This window comes from Rhinoderma darwinii, chromosome 10, assembly GCF_050947455.1.
Source record: "Rhinoderma darwinii isolate aRhiDar2 chromosome 10, aRhiDar2.hap1, whole genome shotgun sequence".
NCBI lineage: Eukaryota > Metazoa > Chordata > Amphibia > Anura > Rhinodermatidae > Rhinoderma > Rhinoderma darwinii.
In genome coordinates this window covers 64,193,294-64,211,933 of record NC_134696.1, presented here as the reverse complement: position 1 = coordinate 64,211,933, position 18,640 = coordinate 64,193,294, and the positions used below count along the sequence as shown (strand labels likewise).

The following is an 18,640-nucleotide window of genomic DNA, read 5'->3' as shown; positions in this document are numbered from 1 at the left end:
CTACAGGGGGGACTGTATGGCGTTATCTACAGAGGGGACTGTATGGCGTTATCTACAGGGGGGCTGTATGGCGTTATCTACAGGGGGCTGTAAAAAAGGCACTATCTACAAAGGGGGGGGGGGGTTGTGTGACACCCAGGGGAGGGGGGCCCCAGTCAAAAGTTTGCTATGGGGCCCAGTCTTTCCTAGTTACGCCCCTGGTTGGCACTATATAAGTAACTGAAATAAATAATTATTATAGCGTTATAGTAGATCAAATAACTAATTGATTAATAATAATTTTGTATTGTATCAAATTTGAAAGCAAAGCGGCCCGTCAACTTCCCATTTTTTCTATATTTGCCCACTTACTCAGCCGAGTTTGAGACCCCTGGTCTAGGCCATCATAAACTTTGCAAATCAGCCAAACATACAAGAAGATAGTGAGTGATACTGAGAACTGATAAGGGCCGCACTGTTTGCAAATCATCCCGGAGTGTTTATGGCCAGTAGGGGGGCTATAAATTAAAGCTCATCCACACTACTGTGAACATAATCCTTGGTTTGGAAGCACCCTGCACTATTGTGACATATAAAAGAGACTGCACACACACTTAGTAGATCGACTTACCTGCAAACGCTGATGCTGCTGCAGAATCAACTGTAGCCTCTGGTGCCGATGTGGCCGTCACGATGCAGGACCTGTGAGTGACGTCACAGATCTGCACTGTCAGATGCTGGGCGTTCTGAAGAGAAGAGGATGTTACTTCTCTTCAGAGCGCCCAGCTAGTAAAAGTATTAAAAACGCCCCGATGTACGCACATAATACACGCCCACTTGGACTTTTACTTTTAAACACACCCACTTGGACTTTTGCAAGCCTCATTTGCATAACTACAAAAATGGTCATAACTTGGCCAAAAATGCTCGTTTTTTAAAAATAAAAACGTTACTGTAATCTACATTGCAGCGCCTATCTGCTGCAATAGCAGATAGGGGTTGCAAAATCTGGTGACAGAGCCTCTTTAATTACCAAGTATCTGTCAAAAGGCTCAATATTATTTATTTACAGAAAAATCAATTCCTAGAAGAGTTTTATATTTATATTAGGTATTACTTATAGTTTCTTATATTTGTTTTGATTAATACGTTGCTTATACATATGTGAATCTTTGAAATGTTAGATTTTTGTTTTTATTTTTATTTTGCACCATGTCTGATCAGATAAAGTGAAATGAAAAGAATTTTTATATATTATTATCAAATGATATATACAAGAATAATAAATTGATCATACTCATCATTCCCTATCTATTTATATTTATTTTAGTGTCTGAAGTATATTATATTGATATATGTTCACATATATATCCCCATTTTTATTCTCCACTTTAAATTGTTTATCCAATTCTAGACTGTCTGTTGTTTTGTGTTTTTATTTTTTTATTTTTAATTTTTATTTTGTACTAGAGTGACTTTCATAAGTAGTATTCAAATAGTTGAAACCACTTAGAGGGAAGGACAGTTTGAAGCTAATTATTTATCATATTAAATTATTGCAATTTATTCCTCACGTGCTTGTGCTGGAATGTCAGATAGGATCAATTATTTTAGGTTATGGGCTACAAATATCTTTATTATTTAATATAAATTTATTAGGATTTCTCCTTTGGTGCAAAGCTTATATTCACAGAAAGCAACCAAAATTAAAACTCTCATTTAGGCCATTTGGACTAACTGAGTTCATCTGAAATATCCATTGACTTTCCCTTTTTAAAAGGGCTTCATCTAAGTTGCCTCCTCTTATACCCATTTTGAGTTGGCAGATTGCCCATCCTTTGAGATTTGTCCAGTTTAGATTGTGATGTTGCTTGTAATGTCTTGCGATTGGGGTCGGGGTAAAGGGTTTATTGTACGCTTGACTATCTAGTTTATTTTTCTCATAGTTTATAATGTTCTCTGATTCTGACCCTCAAATCTCTTTTTGTTTTGCCTACATATCTGAGGCCACAAGGGCACTCGAGGCAGTAAATAACGCCTGTTGATGAACATCTAATGTGTTCCCTTATGGTGTAGATTTTTCCTGACCCATCCAAAAAAGTCTTTGTGCTTTTTAGAATTTTACATGCCCTGCATAGTTTGCAAGGGTAGAATCCTGGTGCAAGGATTTTTTGTTGATTGTTGGTTCGAGAGAAATGACTCGAAACCAACATATCTGAAATGCTTTTACCCTTACGATAACTTGTGGTAATTTTTTCTCCTAAAATTTGGCCTAGATCTATGTCTGTTTTTAGAACATGCCAATGTTTGTTTAAGATGTCAAGCGTAATATTCCAGTCTTCATGATAGTCGGTAATGAATCTTGGTTGACGTGGGAATTCAAGATCTTTTTTCTTTGGGGTTAGGAGATCAGTCCTGTTTGTTCGTAATGCTATATTATAGCCTTCTTTTATGCTTCTATTAGAGTAATTTCTCATCTGTAGTCTTAATTTTAATTCTGCAGCTCTCTCTTTGAAAATTTCAAAGGTTGAACAGTTGCGTCTTAGGCGCAGAAATTCACCTCTGGGAATTCCCCTAATAGTGCTATTAGAGTGTGCACTCTCAGCATCTAACAGACTGTTTGTGGCAGTTTCTTTTCTATATAGGTCCGTGTTCAATTCTCCATTATCATCTTTGTATATTTTAATATCCAAGAATGGTATAGAGTTATAGCTAAAATCCAGAGACCACAATATAAGCTACAAATGGAGATACACTGTCAAATTAATTGTAAACAGAAATGGGACCACTTACAATATACATTCACCCACAGATACCTTGAATTTCCTAAAAAAAATGGGACCTTGGTACAGATGATGAAGAAACCAGCTCTCCAATAAAGGAAAAAACATAAACCCTAGCAAATGAATGGTCTACAGGGGACACTTGAAATAATGTATGAGGACGAGCAATCGGAGTAATGACCACTCGTCCCTATCATAGCTCCGTGTAACAGGAGTAAGCGAGCGCCTATCAACGATGTCCCGTTGATCGTCGCTCGCTGCACCTGTCGCTTATTGGCCGGTGTAAAAGGGCCTTGAAGGAAGAATTTTATATTCCACATAAAGAATATTACAAATACTTGCAAATGAAACATGAACTCTCTAAATAAGTACTCCCAAATACCTGTACCCTCACTTTACTATTTAAATTACTACACAATGCCTTACTCACACGAGCGTGTCCGTTTTGCGTGCGTAAAAATTCAACGTTTTGCGTGCATTGCAGTTCCGTGTGACATCTGTTTATGGTGCGTGTCTGTGTTTTTATGTGCGTATGGCATCCGTATGTCACGCGTTTTTTATGTCAGCAAAAAAAACTGAAAGAGGTGATTTTCTTTTTCTCATCATTTCTTTAGCAAATGTTGCGTGAATTACGGACAGCACACGGATGTGCGTCTGTGTGCTGCCCGTGATTTTCACGCACCCATAGACTTCAATGGGTGCATGATGCGCAAAAAACGCAAAAGAATATGACATGCAGTGAGTTTCACGCAGAGGACACACGCTGCTTCACAAACACTGAATTTCTGAATGGACCCATTGAATTGCATAGGTCCGTGTGACGTCCGTTGTTTTAACACATGTAACACGGACGTGAAGTATGCCCGTGTGAATGAGGCCTTAAAAGGCATTTCTAAAATATACCATACACTAATTGAGGCTAATGTTCCATCCCAGCTACCTTTCTCTCCAAAGTGGGAGGAAGAGTTGGGAGTATCCATCTCTACTGATCTATGGAATGAGTGATTTCGCAATATTTCTAAGATTTCTAAATGTTCTAACCACTTTGAAAATACAAGGAAAATGATATATAGGTGATATCTCACCCCACTTAAAGGCTGGATTCACACGAGCATGTTCGGTCCGTAAAGGACGAAACGTATTTCGGCCGCAAGTCCCAGACCGAACACACTGCAGGGAGCCGGACACCTAGCATCATAGTTATGTACGACGCTAGGAGTCCCTGCCTCTCCATGGAACTACTGTCCCATACTGAAAACATGATTACAGTACGGGACAGTTGTCCCACAGCGAGGCATGGATTCCTAGCATCGCACATAACTATGATGCTAGGAGCCCGGCTCCTTGCAGTGTGTTCGGTCAGGGACTTGCGGCCGAAATACGTTCCGTCCTTTACGGACCGAACATGTTCATGTGAATCCAGCCTAATTATCAAAAAGTTTTGAGGATGCATCATCTAATTGCTGGAAATGCAAGGCTTCTTATGCAGGTATAAAACATATTTGGTGGGATTGTAAAGTGATTAATGCATTATGGACAGCCATAGGAACTCTCATTACTCAAATTTGCAAATACCCAATTAAAGAGGCTCTGTCACCAGATTATAAGTGCCCTATCTCCTACGTAATCTGATCGGCGCTGTAATGTAGATAACAGCAGTAGTTTTCATTTTGAAAAACAATAAATTTTGAGCAAGTTATGAACAATTTTAGATTTATGCGAATTAGTTTCTTGACCCCTTCCCGCCCAATCACGTGCAGTAATGTGATGAAAACTGGTGTCTTAACGCGTTTTCACGTTACTTTACGTGATGGATATGAAGCTAGCTCAGCCCTCACCATCACCGCCGGGTGACAGCTGTATGTTACAGCTGGGACCCTGGGGTATCGGCCAGGACCGGAGCTAGCATCCGATCCGGCCGATTAACCCCTCAGATGCTGCGTTCAATAGAGATCGCAGCATGTGAGGAGTTTTTGGCCACCGGCAACCCAGCAACGTGATCGCTGGGTTGCTGGTGGCTGCCAAGGCGATCGGAGGCCTAATACTTACCTCCCGGTCTGCCAGCAACGGAAGCCTCCTATGCCCCGCTCGGCAGCGGAGCCTAAAAGGCTTCTGGTACCATCGGCAAGATGGCGCCGGCTCAGCTTCCGGCTCAGAAGCTGAGCCGGTGTCATCAGCAGTGGGTGTCCGCTGTATGTTACAGCAGACACCCCGATCTATCGACAGGAACCGGAGCTAGCTCCGATTCCTGGCATTAACCCCTTCAATGCAGCAATCCATTGCGATCGCTACATCCTAGAGGTTTGTAGCAAATCGGCAACCTGCCATGCGATGGCAAGGCTGGCGACTGTTACTATGGCAACAGGAGCCCTAACAATGGACTCCTGTCTGCAATTACATAAGCTGATTAAGCCCCCCGGAGCCTGATCGGCTTGCTGTCAGTGAAGAACTGACAGTTCCAATATATTGCACAACATAGGTAGTGCAATGTATTAGAACATCAAACAAACAGTTGGACCTAGAAGTCCCCTAGTGGGACTAAAGAAAACTATAAAAAAAAGTGTAAAAAAAGTAAAAATAAAAGTTGTAAAACATACAATAAAAGTTTCAAGTAATAAAATAAAACACAATCTCCCGCTTTTTCCCTTATCAAGTCATTTTATTATTGAAAAAAATAATAAACCATACATATTTGGTATCGCTGAGACCGTAACGACCTAAACTATAAAAATACTATGTTATTTATCCAGCGCAGTGAACGCTGTAAAAAAAAAACAACTAAACAACACTGCCATAATTGCTGTTTTTTTGGTCACTTTGTCTTCCAAAAATTGAAATAAAAAGTGATCAAAAAGTCGCATGTATCCAAAAATGGTAACTATAAAAACTATAACTCGTCTCGCAAAAAACAAGCCCTCATACAGCTCCATCGACGGAAAAATGTAAAAAGTTATGGCTCTCACAACATGGCGACAGAAAAAAATACATTCTCTTTCCAAAAGTAATTTTATTGTGCAAAAAGTTATAAAAAAGTTCTATAAATTAGGTATTGCCGGAATCGTATTGGCCCGCAGAATAAAGGTAACATGTAGTGTATAACGCATGGTGAACGCTGTATAAAAAAAACCTAAAAAACGATGCCAGAATTGCTGTTTTTTTGTCACCTTGCCTCCCAAAAAAAAGGATAACAAGTGTTAAAAAAGTCGCATGTACCCCAATATGGTACCAATAAAAACTACAGCTCGTTCCACAAAAAAACAGCCTTTATACCACTACGTCGATGAAAAAATAAAATAACTTAAGGCTCCAATAAGTCAGGAAAGAAAAATATCCAGTTGTGCAGCCCGAGGGGAACATTTCTTCTGTTTCAAAAGGCGATGTATCAAGGCACTCAGTGGCGTAACTACCGCCGTAGCAGCAGTAGCGGCTGCTACGGAGCCCGTGGCATGAGGGGGCCCGTGTCGCCCACCGGCACGGGCCCCCAGCATGGCCGGAGGCTCCGCTAGCAGCCGCTATGGCTGCTACAGCGCGACGCCACTGAACAGTACGGCAGAGCAGGGAGGTATCTCCCCGCTCTGCCATTAAACAAAAGACATGTATCCCCTATCCACAGGATAGGGGATACATGTGTGATCACTGGCATTGATAGGGAGAACGGGGGACTGAAAGTCCCCTGAAGTTCTCCATCACTCACCTCGGACTTCCGGCGTCTGTGTCGGCAGCTCCGGAGAAATGAATGGAGCGCCGGTCCCGCTTCTGCGCATGTGTGACCAGCGCTACTTTTTACTATTTTTATTGAGCTGCCGACACAGACGCCGGAAGTCAGAGGTTAGTCATGGAGAACTTCAGGGGGACTTTCAGTCCCCCGTTCTCCCTATCGCTGCCAGCGATCACACATGTCTCCCCTATCCTGTGGATAGGGGATACATGTCTTTTATTAGGACACACTGTAGGTCGCATTTTTTTGGGAGGGGGGACGCTGTATGGCGTTCCCTACTGGGGGGGGCTGTATGGCGTTCCCTACAGGGGGGGCTGTATGGCGTTCCCTACAGGGGGGGGCTGTATGGCGTTCACTACAGGTGGGGGGGACTGTATGGCGTTCCCTACAGGGGGTGGAAGTATGGCGTTCCCTACAGGGGGACGACGCTGTATGGCGTTCCCTACAGGGGGGGCTGTATGGCGTTCCCTACAGGGGGGACGATGCTGTATGGCGTTCCCTACAGGGGGGGCTGTATGGCGTTCCCTACAGACCCCCCTGTAGGGAACGCCATACAGACTTCCTGTAGGTAACGCCATACAGCCCCCCTGTAGGTAACGCCATACTGCCTCCCCTGTAGGGAACGCCATACAGTCCCCCCTGTAGATAACGCCAGACAGCCCCCCCTGTAGGGAACGCCATACAGCCCCCCGTAGATAATGCCATACAGCCCCCCCGTAGATAACGCCATACAGTCCCCCCTCTAGATAACGCCATACAGCCCCCTCTGTAGATAGCGTCATACAGTCCCCCCTGTAGATAGCGCCATACAGCCCCCCTGTAGATAGCACCATACAGCCCCCCTGTAGATAGCCCCATAGAGCCCCCCCCTGTAGATAGTGCCATACAGCCCCCCCTGTAGGGAACGCCATACAGTCCCCCTGTAGGGAACGCCATACAGCCCCCCCTGTAGGGAACGCCATACAGTCCCCCCTGTAGGGAACGCCATACAGTCCCCCCCTGTAGGGAATGCCATACAGTCCCCCCCTGTAGGGAACGCCATACACCCCCCTGTAGGGAATGCCACACAGTCCCCCTGTAGATAACGCCATACAGCCCCCCGTAGATAACGCCATACAGCCCCCTCTGTAGATAGCGCCATACAGCCCCCTCTGTAGATAGCGCCATACAGCCCCCTCTGTAGATAGCGCCATACAGCCCCCTCTGTAGATATCTACAAAGGGGGCTGTATGGCGTTATCTACAGGGGGCTGTATGGCGTTATCAAAAGGGGGGGTTTGTAAAAAAGGCACTATCTACAAGGTGGGGGGGTTGTGTGACACCCGGGGGAGGGGGGGCCCCAGTCAAAAGTTTGCTATGGGGCCCAGTCTTTCCTAGTTACGCCCCTGAAGGCACTAAAATTAGGGAACCAGGAAGGGGAGGGCCCAAACATATCTGCTGGAAGCGAGGGCGCCCCTATTATATCAGGACAACACTTTCCCAGCAAAATTCCCCAAACTGCAAAGGTGCGGAGTGTGGACCAAAAGGGGGATAAGGAAGGACATTTATCAGTGTGACACCGGCCTGTGCAGAAAGGATCGATCACAGCGTAACACACATCTACGGATTATTTTATTTTTTTTACCTTATTATTATACCACCTGACTATGCCTATGTACTCTGCCCAGCTCACATATGCCCCCACATTATAAACAGAAACACCAGTAAGACTCCAAACAAAACTATTACCAAGCAAATTCCACGTTCCAAAAGCCAAATGGCGCTCCCACCCATCTGAGCCCTACAGTGTGCCCAAACAGCTGTTTTCTTCCGCATATATGGCATCGCCATACCCAGGAGAACCCTTTTAACAATTTTTGGCTGTGTGTCTCCAGTGGCACAAGCTGGGCACGACATATTTGCCACTGAATTGGCATATCTACGGAAAAATTTGAATTTGCACCTTCTGCAGCGCAATCATTTATGGAAAACACATGTGGGGTGAAAATGCTCACTACACCCCTTAATAAATGCCTTGAGGGGTGCAGTTTCCAAAATTGGGTCACTTGTCAGGGGTTTCTTTTATTATTTCACATCAGAGCCCTGCAATTGTGATCCAATACTTTATATGTTGCCAAATTAGGCCTCAGTTTTACATGGTACTCTTTCACTCCTGAGCCCTGTCGAATGTCCAGGCAAAAGATTAGCGCCACATGTAGGGTGATTCTAAAACAGGGAAACACCGCATAATAATTAGAGAGCGGTCTTGTTATGGTGGCACAAGCCGGGCACCACATATTGGCATATCTATGGAAAAAAATCCAATTTTCACTCACCCACATCGTGTGCACACGAATTTCTGCAAAACACATGTGGGGTTAACATGCTCACTACACCCCTAGGTGAATACCTGAGAGTGTTGTTTCCAAAATAGGGTCACTTCTGAGGGGGATCCACAGTTTTGGTCCCACAGGGACTTTGCAAATGCGACATAGCGACCGGAAACAAAATGCAGCAAAATCTGTACTCCAAAAGCAAATGGCGCTCCTTCCCTTCTGAGCCCTGCCGTGTGCCCAAACAGCAGTATGACAACTTGTGGGATATTGCCGTACTCCAGAGAAGTTGCTTTACAAATGTTGGGGTTCTTTTTTTCCTTTATTTGTTGAGAAAATGAACAATTTTGAGCTAAGGCTACGTCTTATTGAAGAAAAATTATTTTTTTTATTTTCACTGCCCAATTCTAATAAAATCTATGAAACACCTGTGGGGGTCAAAATGCTCACTACACCCCTAGATGGATTCCTCAAGGAGTGTCGTTTTCTCAATGGAGTCACTTTTTTGGCGTTTTCACTGTTTTGGTCCCTTAGGGGCTTTGCCAATCTGACATGGCCTCCACAAACCATTCCTTCTAAATTTGAGCTCCAAAAGCCAAATGGCGCTCTTTCCCTTCTAAGCTCCGCCGTGTGTCCAAACAGCCGTTTATTACCACATGTGGGGTATTGTTTTACTCGGGAGAAGTTGCTTTACAAATATTGCAGTGCTTTTTCTCCTTTAGTCCTTGTGGAAATTAGAAAAAATTAGCTAAACCTACATTTTCTTTGAAAGAATCTAGATTTCCCTTTTCACGGCCTACTTCCAATAATTTCTGCAAAAAACCTGCGAAGTCAAAATGCTCACTATACCCCTAGATAATTTCCTCAAGGGGTGTAGTTTCCCAAATGGGGTCACTTTTGGTGGATTTCTACAGTTTTGGCACCGCAAGAGCCCTTCAAACCTGACATGGTGCCTAAAATATTTTCTAATAAAAAGGAGGCCCAAAATCCACTATGTGCTCCTTTGCTTCTGAGGTCTGTGCTTCAGTCCATTACCACACTAGAGCCACATGTGGGATATTTCCTAAAACCTCAGAACCTGGGCAATAAATATTGAGTTGCATTTCTCTGGTAAAACCTTCTGTGTTACAAAAAAAATAGATTAGAAATGAATTTCTGCAAAAAAAAAATTGAAAATTGGACATTTCACCTCTACGTTGCTTTAATTCCTGTGAAACGTTTAAAGGGTTGAGAAACTTTTTAAATGCTGTTTTGAATACTTTGAGGGGTTAAGATTTTAAAATGGGGTGACTTTTTGGCGGTTTCTAATATATAAGACCCTAAAAGCCGCTTCACAACTGAACTGCCCCCTGTAAAAATCGCCTTTTGGAATATTCTTGAAAATGTGAGAAATTGCTGCTAAAGTTCTAAGCCGTGTAACATCCTAGAAAAATAAAAGTACGTTCAAAAAAACGATGCCAATCTAAAGTAGACATATGGGGGATGTTAATTAGTGACTATTATGTGCGGTATAATGCCTGTCTTACAAGCAGATACATTTAAATGTAGAAAAATGCAAATTTTTGCAATTTTTCACAAAATTTTGGTGTTTTTCACTAATAAATATTGAATTTATCGACTACATTTTTCCACTATCATAAAGTACAATAAATCTCGAGAAAACAATCTCAGAATCGCTATGATAGGTAAAAGCATTCCCAAGTCATTACCACATAAAGTGACACATGTCAGATTTGAAAAAATGGGTCTGGTCCTGAAGGCCAAAATTAGCTTGGTCCTCAAGGGGCGTTTTTTAACTTTTTACCAACTTTGCGTTGTAAAGAGAAGTGCATGACGCTGACCAATCAGCGTCATACACTTCTCATCGTTCCAGTCCAGCTTCTTTCACTGCACACACAGCATGATCTCGCTGTGCTGTATGTCCCACAGAATCTTTACCGAAGTGTCGGGAGTGTGAATAGACATCGCATCCTGGCTGGAGGCAATGTCTATTCACTCTCAAGACACTTTGGTAAAGTTAATGTGGGAGTAAGTGACAGGACAGCGTGATCTCGCGAGATCACGCTTTGCTGTCATTCACAATGAGATCACGCTGTGTGTGCAATGAAAGAAGCTAGGCTGGAACGATGAGAAGTGTATGACGCTGATTGCTCAGCGTCATACACTTCTCTTTACAACGCCCAGTTGGTAAAAAGTTAAAAACGCCCAGTTGTCCATTAAGAAACTAATTAGCATAAATCTAAACTTGTTCATAACTTGCTCAAAAATGATTATTTTTCAAAATAAAAACCACTGTTATCTACATCACAGCACCGATCAGATTATGTAGGAGATAGGGCGCTTATAATCTGTGACAGAGCCTCTTTAAGCTATCTGCTGAACAAAGTCTCCTCTTGTGGATCATTATATTTTCCCTTTTGAGCATAGAACAGTGATAGCTCACACTATAATTGTGGAAAGAAATAAGATAGCAAAACATTGGAAGGACCTCTCACCACCTTCTTTAGCAGAAATTTGTTACAGTCAGGGTACCGTTCTGACGGGAAGCTCCGACAAAATGTCGGAACGGGACCCTGACGCAGATGAGAACGAAGCCTAACATGTATTGTTTTACATTTATTTTTTACTTTTTGTTTAAGTTCAGATTGTTTAAGTGAACTGTAATCTTTGCTGAAGAATCATTCTTGTAAACCTTATTTTTCATCTGCATACAAAATAAAAATCTTATGTTACAAAAGAAAAAAATGCATGTACCTTAAAATAGTTTTGATTAAAAAAATGAAGCCCTCATATAGCTCACTTGCAAAAATATTAAGAAGTTATGGCTCTGAGAAGCTGGTGATGCAAAAACTATTTTTTAACAAATTGTTTTTTCCTTGTAAAATTGGTATAATATAAAAAAAAACTATAGAAATTTGGTAACTCCATAATCATATCAACCTGTAGAAGAAATCTAACATACTGCTTTTACTGCATGATGAACACCGTAAAAACTAAACCCAAAAAACAATGGCGAAATTACTGTTTTACGCCCATTTCACCCCACAAAGAATTTTTTTCAGTTTCCCAGTATATTATATGGTACAATAAATAGTGCCATGAAAAACTACATATTGGTCCCGCAAAACACAAGCCCTCATATGGCTATGTCGACGGAAACCTAAAAAAAAGTTATGGCTTTTGGAAGGCAGGGAGAAAAAAAGGAAAATGAAAAAACGAAAATTGGCTGCGGAGGGAAGGGGTTAATTGCCTTGATAAGTCTCACCCTTTTGCTTACTATAAACTGATCTAACAAGAAGTAAGCATATAATGCAGAAATTGCTGAATTCGATTCTAGATGCCTATGTGCTAGTAAAACTAAAGAGTTAATGGGGTTGATTCAAAAAGAAAAAAAACCTGTCCATATGCCATATTAAGGCATAAGTCGGTCATAGAGTGGGGTCCCTTGCTTAGACCCCCTCTATTAGCCAGAGAAAAGGGCAGCTGCAAAAACTGTAAAAGATAAAAAAAAATTACTTACTGAATAGAAAAAATGGTAAATCAGAAGCTTGAGCAATAGCCAACGGTTAGTAATTATGTTTATTTTGCTTACAGAGATGTTAGCATCTTTCTGTTCTGTTGTAGAAGATTAGAGATGAGCGAACTTATGAAAAGTTCAGTTTGGCTAGTTCGCCGAATTTCACGAAAAAGTTTGATTCGGACCAAACTAGTTCTGACCGAACCTGTAATTTCCGTGCGCCGAGCATGGTACTGTCCAGGGTGCTGAAAGAGTTAAATGGGCTGCACTAACTCTTTCAGCAACCCGCGGAAAATACAATTTTAATGTCATATAAAAAATAAAAAAAATACGTTCATACTTACTGTAAAGGATCTGCCAGGCACTACGTCTGGGTATACTCCCAGGATTAATCAGTCGACACCTGAGGCCAGACCTCTGAGACTGACACCTGCTCCCACCAATCAGGGTGGCAGGCTCAGGAGTGGGAGAGCCTATCGCGGCCTGGTCAGTCAGAGTTAGCCCCGCCCCCTGTCCATTTATACCTGCCGTTTTCTCTTCCTCCTTGCTTGTTATTCTTCTTGGATTCCTGGCCCCACTGCTGCCTTGCTCCAGCCTGCTTCTGCCGTGCTTCTGCCTTGCTTCAGTTCCGTTTATTCTGCGTTGCTCTGCCCCTGGCTTGCTTCTGCTCCGTGCTCCCTTTTGTATACTCCACTACTTCCTGATCCTGACTGGCTCATTCACCGCTCCGTTTCCTCGCGGCGTTCCGTGGGCTACTGTATTCCCTTGCGTGTTCCCTGTTTGTACTCCCTTGCACTTAGACAGCGTAGGGACCGCCGCCAAGTTGTACCCCGTCGCCTAGGGCGGGTCGTTGCAAGTAGCCAGGGACAGGGCGGTGGGTAGATTAGGGCTCACTTGTTCCCTTCACCTCCTTCCTGCCATTACATAATAACAAGCCCTTACCTAGTCTACCATTTCTTCTACGCTGACGCTATCATGGACCCCCTTGAGACCCTGACCCAGCAGATGCAGGGCCTCTCCCTACAGGTCCAGGCCCTGGCTCAGAGGGTCAATCAGTCTGACGCTGCCTTTGTAGTACCCCTCACCTTTAGAACCCAACCTCAAGTTACCTGACTGGTTCTCAGGAGACCGTAAGACTTTTCTCTCCTTCCGGGAGAGTTGCAGACTTTATTTCCGCCTAAGACCTCACTCCTCAGGTTCCGAGAACCAGCGGGTGGGTATCATTATATCCCGACTCCAGGAAGGGCCCCAAGAGTGGGCCTTCTCCTTGGCTCCTGACGCCCCTGAACTTTCCTCCGTTGATCGGTTTTTCTCTGCCCTCGGTCTCATTTACGACGAGACTGACAGGACTGCCTTAGCCGAGAGTCAGCTGGTGAAATTACGTCAGGGTGGGAGACCTGTTGAGGAATACTGTTCTGATTTTAGAAAGTGGTGCGTAGCTTCTCGGTGGAACGACCCGGCCCTAAAGTGCCAGTTTAGGTTAGGATTATCTGACGCCCTGAAGGATCTGCTGGTTAGCTACCCCTCTTCTGACTCCCTAGACCAGGTTATGGCCCTAGCAGTACGACTTGACCGACGTCTCAGGGAACGTCAGCATGAACGTTTCAATGTTTTCCCCTCTGACTGCCCTGCGATTCCCCCCGAGGTCCCGTCTCCTCGCTCTTCCACGGAGGACTCGGAGGTACCTATGCAACTCGGGGCCTCCATGTCCCCTCGACAACGTAGAGAGTTTCGCAGGAAGAATGGTCTCTGCTTCTATTGTGGGGACGACAAGCATCTACTGAACACCTGTCCCAGGCGCAAGAATAAGCAGCCGGAAAACTTCCGCGCCTAAGTGATCATCGGGGAGGTCACTTGGGCGCACAGGTATTTCCCGTTAATACTAAACGCAATAAGATTTTGCTTCCCTTTCAGGTCTCGTTTGCTGGCCGGTCTGCCACTGGCAGTGCCTTCGTGGATTCGGGCTCATCTGCTAATATCATGTCTGTGGAATTTGCTATGTCTCTAAAAATGCCTTTTATTGATTTACCTTATCCTATCCCGGTAGTGGGTATCGACTCCACTCCTCTTGCTAATGGTTATTTTACTCAGCATACTCCTGTTTTTGAACTCCGTGTTGGCTCCATGCATTTGGAGCAGTGCTCTGTACTGGTGATGCAGGGATTATCGTCCGATCTGGTATTAGGTCTTCCCTGGTTGCAGCTGCATAATCCCACGTTTGATTGGAATACTGGGGATCTCACCAAATGGGGTAGTGATTGCCTGATGTCATGTCTTTCGGTTAACTCTATTTCTCCCCGGGAGGAGGTAAACACGCTTCCTGAGTTTGTTCAGGACTTCGCTGATGTGTTTTCTAAGGAGGCCTCCGAGGTGTTGCCCCCTCATAGAGATTACGATTGCGCCATCGATTTGGTGCCTGGTGCCAAGCTTCCTAAGGGGAGGATATTTAATCTTTCATGTCCTGAACGTAAAGCTATGAGGGAGTATATCCAAGAATGCCTGGCCAAGGGTTTCATTCGCCCCTCGACTTCTCCTGTAGGTGCTGGCTTCTTCTTCGTGGGGAAGAAGGATGGTGGTCTTAGGCAGTGCATTGATTATCGGAACTTGAATAAGGTCACAGTAAGGAACCAGTATCCCCTTCCTTTGATTCCGGATCTTTTTAATCAGGTTCAGGGGGCCCAATGGTTCTCTAAGTTCGATCTACGGGGGGCATATAACCTTATCCGCATCAAAGAGGGGGATGAGTGGAAAACTGCGTTCAACACGCCCGAAGGTCATTTCGAATACCTAGTCATGCCCTTTGGGTTGTGTAATGCCCCTGCCGTCTTCCAGAATTTTATTAATGAAATTCTGAGAGATTACCTGGGTAATTTTCTTGTAGTGTACCTTGATGACATACTGGTGTTTTCCAAGGACTGGTCCTCACACGTGGAGCATGTCAGGAAGGTCCTCCAGGTCCTTCGGGAAAATAATCTGTTTGCGAAGACCGAAAAATGTGTGTTTGGGGTACAGGAGATACCATTTTTAGGTCAAATCCTCACTCCTCATGAATTCCGCATGGACCCTGCCAAGGTTCAGGCTGTGGCGGAATGGGTCCAACCTGCCTCCCTGAAGGCGCTGCAGTGTTTTTTGGGGTTCGCTAACTATTACAGGAGATTTATTGCCAACTTCTCGGTCGTCGCTAAGCCTCTTACGGACCTCACTCGCAAGGGTGCTGATGTCCTCCATTGGCCCCCTGAGGCCGTCCAGGCTTTTGAGACCCTCAAGAAGTGCTTTATCTCTGCCCCCGTGCTGGTTCAGCCCAACCAAAGGGAGCCATTTATTGTGGAGGTTGACGCGTCCGAGGTGGGAGTGGGGGCCGTCTTGTCCCAGGGTACCAGCTCCCTCACCCATCTCCGCCCCTGTGCTTACTTCTCTAGGAAGTTTTCGCCCACGGAGTGTAACTATGATATTGGCAACCGCGAACTTTTAGCCATTAAATGGGCTTTTGAAGAGTGGCGTCACTTCTTGGAGGGGGCCAGACACCAGGTAACGGTCCTTACTGACCACAAGAATCTGGTTTTCCTAGAATCTGCCCGGAGGCTTAATCCTAGACAAGCTCGTTGGGCACTGTTCTTTACCAGATTTAATTTCTTGGTTACCTATAGGGCTGGGTCCAAAAATATTAAGGCTGATGCACTGTCACGTAGTTTCATGGCTAATCCTCCTTCTGAGGAGGATCCTGCTTGTATTTTACCCCCTGGTATAATTGTTTCTGCCACTGATTCTGACTTAGCCTCTGACATCGCGGCTGATCAAGGTTCAGCTCCCGGGAACCTCCCTGGGAACAAACTGTTTGTCCCCCTGCAATACCGGCTAAGGGTACTCAGGGAAAACCATGACTCCGCTCTATCTGGTCATCCTGGCATCTTTGGTACCAAACTCCTCATTACCAGAAACTATTGGTGGCCTGGGTTGCCTAAAGACGTTAGGGCTTACGTCGCCGCTTGTGAGGTCTGTGCTAGGTCCAAGACCCCTAGGTCCCGACCTGCGGGCTTACTACGTTCCTTGCCCATTCCCCAGAGACCTTGGACCCATATCTCCATGGATTTTATCACCGATTTGCCTCCATCTCAGGGCAAGTCGGTGGTGTGGGTGGTAGTAGACCGCTTCAGCAAGATGTGCCACTTTGTGCCCCTTAAGAAACTACCTAACGCCAAGACGTTAGCTTCTTTGTTTGTGAAACACATTCTGCGTCTCCATGGGGCCCCAGTCAATATAGTTTCGGACAGAGGGGTACAATTTGTTTCCTTATTTTGGAGAGCTTTATGTAAAAAGTTGGAGATTGATCTATCCTTCTCCTCCGCCTTCCATCCCGAAACTAATGGCCAAACGGAAAGGACTAACCAATCCCTGGAACAATATTTAAGGTGTTTCATTTCTGACTGTCAATTTGATTGGGTCTCATTCCTTCCCCTCGCCGAATTTTCCCTGAATAACCGGGTCAGTAACTCGTCAGGGGTCTCCCCGTTTTTCTGTAATTTCGGGTTTAATCCTAGGTTCTCCTCCGTTTCCCCTGGTTGTTCCAATAATCCCGAGGTAGAGGACGTTCATCGGGAACTGTGCACAGTCTGGGCCCAGGTTCAGAAGAACCTAGAGGCGTCCCAGAGCGTACAAAAGATTCAGGCTGATTGTAGACGTTCTGCTAACCCCCGGTTTGTCGTCGGGGATTTGGTGTGGTTGTCGTCGAGGAACTTGCGCCTTAAGGTCCCGTCCAGGAAGTTTGCTCCCCGATTTATTGGACCTTATAAGGTCATTGAAGTCCTCAACCCTGTATCCTTCCGTCTGGAGCTACCCCCATCCTTTCGCATACACGACGTCTTCCATGCCTCCCTCCTGAAACGCTGCTCCCCGTCCTGGTCCCCCTCGAGGAAACCTCCTGTTCCTGTTCTCACCCCTGAGGGGGTGGAATTCGAGGTGGCCAAGATTGTGGACAGTAGGATGATCCAGGGCTCCCTCCAGTACCTGGTCCATTGGAGAGGATACGGGCCGGAGGAGAGGACTTGGGTACCTGCTCGAGATGTTCACGCTGGGGTATTGATAAGGAGGTTCCACCTTCTCTTCCCCACTAAACCGGGTCCTCTTAGTAAGGGTCCGGTGGCCCCTCATAAAAGGGGGAGTACTGTAAAGGATCTGCCAGGCACTACGTCTGGGTATACTCCCAGGATTAATCAGTCGACACCTGAGGCCAGACCTCTGAGACTGACACCTGCTCCCACCAATCAGGGTGGCAGGCTCAGGAGTGGGAGAGCCTATCGCGGCCTGGTCAGTCAGAGTTAGCCCCGCCCCCTGTCCATTTATACCTGCCGTTTTCTCTTCCTCCTTGCTTGTTATTCTTCTTGGATTCCTGGCCCCACTGCTGCCTTGCTCCAGCCTGCTTCTGCCGTGCTTCTGCCTTGCTTCAGTTCCGTTTATCCTGCGTTGCTCTGCCCCTGGCTTGCTTCTGCTCCGTGCTCCCGTTTGTATACTCCACTACTTCCTGATCCTGACTGGCTCATTCACCGCTCCGTTTCCTCGCGGCGTTCCGTGGGCTACTGTATTCCCTTGCGTGTTCCCTGTTTGTACTCCCTTGCACTTAGACAGCGTAGGGACCGCCGCCAAGTTGTACCCCGTCGCCTAGGGCGGGTCGTTGCAAGTAGGCAGGGACAGGGCGGTGGGTAGATTAGGGCTCACTTGTTCCCTTCACCTCCTTCCTGCCATTACACTTACATTCCTCCTGTCGGGCCTCCAGCGATGACGTTTCATCCATGTCGCCGCTCGCTGCAGCCAATCACAGGCTGTAGTGGCGGTCACGCACGTCACGTGACCGCCTCTGCAGCCAATCACAGGCTGCCGCGGCCTCTGCAGCCAATCGCAGGCTGCCGCGGCCTCTGCAGCCAATCGCAGGCTGCCGCGGCCTCTGCAGCCAATCGCAGGCTGCCGCGGCCTCTGCAGCCAATAACAGGCTGCCGCGGCCTCTGTAGCCAATCACAGGCTGCAGCGGCCTCTGCAGCCAATCACACGCTCCTCTCCTGAAATACTCTGTGCTGCCTTAAACTCTGTGGACAGGTCAGGATCCTGTTTCCTTTAAATGCTGCTGGGGAACCCGCTCGATCCACTATATAAGGCTGCGCTACAGTGCAGCATTTAAAAGAAACAGGATCCTGACCTGTCCACAGAGTTTAAGGCAGCACAGAGAGAATCTGCACGCTCCTCTCCTGAAATATTCTGTGCTGCTGTGAACTTTGCTCTTACCATTACGTAGCTCTCAGTCTGTTACCTCTCCTCCACTCCTGTCCTCAATAACACCTTCA

The 18,640-nt window shown here is 45.5% G+C and overlaps 1 protein-coding gene across 1 annotated transcript in view; it reads right to left on the bottom strand.

The window, feature by feature from the left end:
- The window catches only part of LOC142662605 (serine/threonine-protein kinase SBK1-like), an 89,317-nt gene that overhangs the window by 23,745 nt on the left and 46,932 nt on the right, over window positions 1–18,640 (bottom strand). The window lies entirely within an intron of this gene.